The following is a 6,087-nucleotide window of genomic DNA, read 5'->3' on the forward strand; positions in this document are numbered from 1 at the left end:
TTCATGGCTCATTACTTCATTGGATGGAAGTCTGGATATTTCTCAAAATCTCCTCAACCTTTTCCATAAGTCCAAAGATCTTCAATTTTTGTACAGATTGACAGAACTTGTCATCTGCTCCTACCTACATCATGGCACCCGAGGCACTGCAAGGTCAGGGTGGGAACCCACACAGTCGCTGGGTCAGGGTCCGACCCCGACACATTACCTCCTTTGGTTCGTTTTTTTTTTTTTTGGGTGGTTTGGTTACATTTACTCATTTTTTTCTCAAAACTAAATGGATCAATGCTAGACCTAAATGGATCCAATTAACTAAATTTATTATATCCAGTCAATCACGTTATACTCAGTAGTCCTAAATGTATTTAGTTGGACCAAATTGGATCCAGACAAACCAGATTATATCTGTTTCATCACATTAGATCCAGTTAATGATAGTTTAGTACTGAATGGACCTTCTTCCTAAAGTATATACTGGGTCGGGTATGATCCATTTAATAAATGAGACAAATATGTATGATATGATCCAATGTATATGATATGGGACTCCACATAGAACTGAATGGACCCATCAGACCCTTAAATGGATAATCTGAATCATAGTGGATATTCTTGGAACCAGTAAAACACATTGGAATAAGTGGACCTGAGTTGACCCAACTCGACCAGACAGACTGGACCTTCCTCAACTATACATCATGTCTGGTATGACCCAGTTAACAAACGAGACAATGTGTATGATATGATGCAATGTATATGATATTGGACTCCATAGAAGTGAATGGACCCATCAGACTCCTAAATGGACTGATCTGAACTATAATGGATCTGCTTGGATCCAATCAAATACATTGGAATAAGTGGGCCTGAATTGATGCAACTGGACCAGACTAAATATACCTTCCTCAACTATATATCGGGTCTGGTTTGACCCAGTAAAGAAACGAGAAAATATGTATGATATGATCCAATGTATATGACATTGAACTCCATAGAACTGAATGGACCCATCAGACTCCTAAATGGACAGATCTGAATCATAGTGGATCCGCTTGGATCCAGACAACTGAATCAAATACATTGGAATAAGTGAACCTGAATTAACCCAACTTGACCAGACTGAATGGACTGATCTGAATCATAGTGGATCCGCTTGGATCCAGTCAACTGAATCAAATACATTGGAATAAGCGGACCTGAATTAACCGAACTTGACCAGACTGAATGGACCTTCCTAAACCATATATGGTGTCCAGTATGATCCAGTCAAGAAACAAGACAATATGTATGATATGATACAATGAATATGATATTGGACTCCATAGAACCGAATGGAATCATCAGAATCATAAATGGACTTATCTGAATTATAGTGGATCTTCTTGGATCCAGTCAACTAAATAAATCCAGTCATATACATTGGAATAAGTGGACCTAAGTTGACCCAATCGGACCATATTAGATCCAGCTAATCAAATTAGAGCTAGACAATCATATTTGACTCCTAAATGAACCAAACTGGACCATATTGGATACATTTAAAAAATAAAGCGCAATTGCTCTCTCTCTCTCTCTCTCTATATATATATATATATATATATATATATATATATATATATATATATATATATATATATATATATATATATATGCCAGTTTGATCAGCAAAATTGTTTGCCAACTATTCTTATTTCTCCAGAATATATTCGGCCGACTTAGGCATCGAGGGGGGGGGGGGTCATCGGCGATATAGGCTATAAGCGGTTGACGACAAATCAATCGGTTCCTTTGCAAGCTCAATTCACCGAAGTTGAGATTTCGAATGCTATTAGCGGTCTCTCGGGATGGAAGGCCCCAGGCCTTGACGATTTCCATGTCGACTTCTTCAAAGTTTTCTGGTCAATTGTTAAAAATGACCTGCTCCAGTTGTTCGATGAATTCTATCGTAATGCGAGGTTGCTTAAACCATATCATGTGGCAGTCATCTCTTTAATTCCTAAGACGCAAGGGGCATGAGACATATCTAAGTTCAGGTTGATTTCAGTGATGGGTGCTCTGTATCACATTATATCTAAGGTGTTGGCTAATCGGTTGCGCGCTGTCATTAATTAACTTGTCTCTCCGAACCAGGGAGCTTTTATTCCAGATCGAAGTTTGCAAGGGTCTTTTATTTGTGCAACTGAGCTTCTTCACTCTTTACAGTTGACTGGAGCACCGTACTTCATGCTAAAATTAAATTTTTATAAGGCTTATGATAGTCTGGCTTGGGATTTTCTGATTGAATCTCTAACAAACATGGGGTTTCGCAGCCGGCTTATAGCATGGGTTAAGGAGTTGGTCACGAAATCCGTATCGTCGGTTTGCATCAATGGACTGAGAGGGGAAGAATTCAAGTTGGCTAGAGGTGTGCGACAGGGTTGTCCCCTAGCCCCTATCCTTTTTAATATCGCGGCATATGATTTACTTATTCTCATGAAAAGGGCAGAACAAATAGGTTTCTTGGATTCATTAGGCATTCATGGTTTTATTGGTCACACAATTCAATATGCAGACGATACTTTATTATTTGGTCATGTGAATGTTAATCAAATGTCCAGGTTGTGCTTCATTATTAAAGTATTCGCTACAATTTCAGGTCTTAGTCTGAACGAGAGTAACTGCGCTCTGGTCTTACTCAATGTTAACCCTCTTCTCCAATCGGCTGATGCAAGAATCTTCAACTGCCCAATATCCGACTTTTCAGTTAATTTCTTGGGTCTTTTGTTGCACTTACTGCAGCCGGTGAGAACTCCATCTTGGATGTCTACTATAGAGCAGGTGCAAGGGAGATTGCAGTCTTGGAAGGCCTGATATTTATCTTTTGCGGGACGAGTGACACTAATTCTTAATATTTTGGCTCGATTACCAGAGTTTCGTATAACATGTTTATTATACCGATGACAATAGAACGGATAATTAACCGTTTGCTTTCGCACTTCCTTTGGTCTGAGAATGTGTCTCACAAAAAGTACCTGTTTGTTTCTTGGCAACAGATCGTTCTCCCAAGGTAACGAGGCGGCTTGGAGATTCCGGCTCTAAGAAAGAGGAGCATCATTTTAGTCTTGAAGTGGGCTTGGGTAGCTTCCAGTACATCTCAATCTCCTTGGGCTATGTTTGTTAGGCAAAAATATGGTAGTCTACCTGACTCCCTTCTTTCGATGCCCAGTTCAGTATGTCATTCGTCCCTCTGGCTGGAGTGGTGGAAGACACTTCGCTCCTTCAGTGGCAGAGATCTTAGGCATGTCCATGGCCACCCGTGGCTTCACTGGGCCATGGCGAGAGGAGATAGTTTCTCCATTAAGCAGGGTTATCATTCCTTGTTGCCATTCAGGATGGACTGGTTTCTTAGTGATTGTATGTGGGGTAAGGGATCACTCCAAGAGTAAAAGCTTTGGCGTGACTCGTGGCTCTGGATTGTGTTCAAACCCAGATTAACGTCAGGAAACGAGGGATTCAATTTTCTAGCATGTGCGTTCTTTGTGAGAAGGCAATAGAGGACACGACTCACCTATTTTGGCTTTGCCCGATCGTTCTAGACTTATTTTGTCAAACTTGGGGTGCACCGTCTGTTCAAACTCATCCGATTTTCATTATTCGGGACATCTTGCTTGGTCCCATGATTTTACGGAACAAAAAAAATGGAGATTATTGTGGCGGGTATGGTTGTTTTTAGCATGGTGGGTGATCTGGACTGAAAGAAACGACATCTTCTTGGGGGCATCAAATTCGATTTCGGAAGACTTTGCCAAAAGGTCATGTCTGATGTGTATCTGGCTCTTAAATTACATAGTAGTCTGATTTGCTTGTACTCTGAATTGTGCACAGCCACCATCTAGATTGTGGTTGTCTTACTCCTATGTTTCTCTCTCATCCAATATTCTGTTGGATGTATTTTGGTAATGTTGAATGGTGAATACTCTCTCTCTCTCTCTCTCTCTTCTCTGCAACGAGCACATTACTAGTCATTTTAAAGGTTTTAAATTCTTACAGCATTTGCTTTTTAAAACTATAAACATAAGCAACCTAGCGGGTTTTCTCCTAAAACCAAGTCCGACACTGAACCCGATTGTACTATACTGAACATGACCCGATTATGTATTCAGATCTAAAATATTTTACCAAACCTGACCAAATGGATTCGGATTGGTCAGGTACCTGACCCAAACCCAAACTGTTGACATCCCTAGACTCAGGACTTCGCATGAGGGCAAAACAATTTAGTGAACTTGTTAGTTTTCATGGGCTAATACCACAAACCATGTATGTTATTATGCTTGGAACCATAGTATTTAACCTAAAATCCTAATTTTTGAAATTAGAGACAACTTTGAATCATGTTAAAACATGACCAAAGTTTACAGTATGTGGTAGGTGTGTGCATCAACAAGAACTTTTATAATTCCTTATGAAATAGGCATCCACACAACTCAATGCAGGGAAATGACTACCTTCGCTTTTGCTTGCTAGGCCATCACTGACTTAAATACTATGACATTCAACTGAAGTTTACACTGACCCATCTACTTAAAAGACCAAAACATTTGATGCCCTTGTGTATTAGCCTTTTTAAGGTCTTTTTTCTTCTTAAAGAGTGGAAACTTTTCCCAATGGATGGTGGGGGTGAAAATCTTGACTACCAAACTCAAGAGAGTAGGCCTATTAATTAGAACCCTCACTTAACAGTCAAGCTGCTTTTCACTCTTTTGACTACTAGAGGGCTACCAAATCTCCCCTTCTTAGTCACCCTCTAAAGCTCCAAGTTAGTTGAGCATTCAAGCAACTCACACCAACTCCACTCAGTCTGAGGTTCCAAGTTGGCCCTGCTGCTTCTGCAAAATCATAAGGTTCACACTATTTCTTTTCTTTTTCTTTGTGCTTTATTGTTTTTCTCTTGTTTTAGTGACTACTTAAAGCTGGAGTAAGAAATGCCTGGTTGTGATGATCCTAGTTTTGTAGAGAATGACTTCTAATCTGCTCTGCTGATTCTGGATATTGTTAGTTCTAACATTTCCGGATATTGCAGTAATATTCATTAGTTGAGCAATGGACTTGCATGGTTGAATACCTTGTGGCCATATATATATATATATATATATATATATATATAAAAAATTTGATGAAATCCTGTAAATTTCCTTTTACATTTTCCTTTGTTTTTTCTTTCCATAACTACATTTTCCTTTGTTTCACCTGCAAATGCAATAAGCTAGCGTTGAGGCTCGTGGAATTTGGAAATTGGGATCACTAAGTTATGGGTCCTAAATTTTTCTTATAGTCCCTGTTTGGCAATGTCTCATGAGATTCAGACTCCCATGCAAACGAGAGAATGAATCTGATTGGCATTGGCTAACCAAATATAAAAAAAATGAGTGGTGAGAAGCCATCTTTTCTCATTTATATGGGAATCAAACTTTATTTCGTCCGTCTGTTTCATGGGAAAGCCCTTTCTTGAGAAAGAGCACACAAAAAGAGAGCACGCGTACCCAGAAAAACTCCAAAAAAAGGTCACGCCCCGCGTGAAAACGTGGGGCCCACTGCAATGCCTAGAGGGCCAAACGCTTTCCTGTGGCGAGTGTCTGCTTTGGGTCTCGCAAGAAAACAACCTTTTTCTAATGGGTTAAGGTGTTCTCTGTGAAACAAACGGGAGTATACAAAAGATCATGACCCTAGTGAAGTGTGGGGGGTCTAAAAGGATCGGGTTTGGTACGATCTCTGATCCAAACTCAACACCATTTTTCGGGGTGCAGATCTTCATGACTTGGATGTTGTTTGGATTCAGGTCTAGAATTTAATGAATATTTTCAACCCAATTTTGTGTTTGGATTGCCCATTTTATGTTGATTATAGGGATGCACACAAGTAGAGTTTGAGCTGAGCTTAGCTGGCTCGGCTAGAATAAAAAACTAGATGTTCAGGCTCGGCTCGGCTCAGCTCGTGTGCATCCCTTCAAAAATATACATATACTATTTTCTGTGCATTATATAACTGCTCAAACCGTGCTTATTCGGGCTAATCGAGCCCAACCGAGCTTAATTGCCTGATCAAGCT

This window comes from Nuphar pumila, chromosome 3 (genome assembly GCF_984573655.1).
Source record: "Nuphar pumila chromosome 3, dmNupPumi1.hap1.1, whole genome shotgun sequence".
In the NCBI taxonomy this organism is placed as follows: Eukaryota; Viridiplantae; Streptophyta; class Magnoliopsida; order Nymphaeales; family Nymphaeaceae; genus Nuphar; species Nuphar pumila.